Here is a 1,431-nt window from a genome sequence, read left to right on the forward strand (position 1 = left end):
GTGCCCTAACTGTTGGATCATCTTTCCCCTCAGTAAACAAATACATTTAATACAACAAAAGCATCTTAAACAGTGTTTGAAATATGTCTTAACACACTTCAAACACTTTTAAAACAACAGCTATTAGGCAGTAAATCTGCCAGTGTTCTTCCCATTGAGACTTCCACAAATTCTTCTTCTGCCACTGCCATACATGCTCATGGAATGAAAGTTTGGTTTGTACCAGCTGCATTACAATGTGAGGTTTCAGCACAGCAGTCACACTTCTGTACGTTCGCACATACCGCATAAACTCGTTCCTTCCCCCTCTAAACTTTCAGGGATGATTTTTCGGTCCGCAATGTGCCCTAAAATGTTGTGTGTGTCAACTGGATTCTTAACTGCAGCATCTCAGTCCAAAATTCAAGCAGTTCTGCCTTATCAGCAAACAAATCTGGTGGCTCCTTATAGCAGGCAGTGTCCTTGATTTGCTGTCCTCAGCTTGTATGGTCAGATAGGTTATCTATAGCTAAAGTGTAACAGGTTTTTAGACCAAGCCTGGAGTAAATGCCTCTCCTGGCCTTGCATTGCTATTCTTCTACCAGGTCCCCTATAGCTCTCTAGCTCCAATATTTATAATCCTCACACCTTGAGTTCTGATTGGCTCAGCTGTCAGGCAGAACTTCCTGCCCACACAATAGTGGTTTCTTTGCAGTTTCAAGAGAACTTCATTGAGCATGCCTACTATCTTGCTGCACCAGAATCATGGTGCGCATGAATGTTCTGGACGATGCCCTTAAGAGCATCAACAATGCAGAGAAACATGGATAATGTCAAGTTCTCATTAGACTGTGCTCTAAAGTAATCGTCCTGTGATGATGAAGCATACTTACATTGGTGAATTTGAGATCATTGACGATCACAGAGCTGGGAAAATTGTTGTTAATTTCACAGGCAGTCCGAACAAGTGTGGTGTGATCAGTCCCAGATTTGATGTTCAGTTGAAGGACCTGGAAAAGTGGCAGAACAACCTTTTGCCTTCACGTCAATTTGGGTACATAGTGCTGACAACTTCTGCTGGCATCATGGACCATGAGGAAGCAAGTCGAAAACACACAGGAAGCAAAATCCTGGGATTCTTTTTCTAAAACTTGTCAAACAGGAAAAAAAAATCTACCATAACTCTTCTGGATGTTTCTGAGCCTTTCCAGCCAAGCTCCTCTGCCCTGTTCCCTGCACATGTGCAGAAACTAACACAGATCATTCAAACATAACCATGCCTCATCTCTGCTGCTGTTCTCCCTTTCTTTGGACTTAAAAACAAACTATGGCAACATAAAGCATGTAGTTTATACAAGCTGTTTTGTCTTCAACCTCAACCTGGACTCTGTCTGGGCAATATTCCACCAATAGATCCACCACAGAAGATGTCTGTTGTCTCTGGAGACTTCC

General features: G+C 42.5%; 1 pseudogene; it reads left to right on the forward strand.

Annotated features, from left to right (window-relative positions):
* Positions 1-731: 731 nt before the first annotated feature.
* LOC125642616 (small ribosomal subunit protein uS8-like) lies at positions 732-1,136 on the forward strand (annotated as a pseudogene).
* The last annotated feature ends 295 nt before the right edge of the window (positions 1,137-1,431 follow it).

The sequence above is a fragment of the Caretta caretta genome, chromosome 9 (assembly GCF_965140235.1).
Source record: "Caretta caretta isolate rCarCar2 chromosome 9, rCarCar1.hap1, whole genome shotgun sequence".
Taxonomy (NCBI): domain Eukaryota; kingdom Metazoa; phylum Chordata; order Testudines; family Cheloniidae; genus Caretta; species Caretta caretta.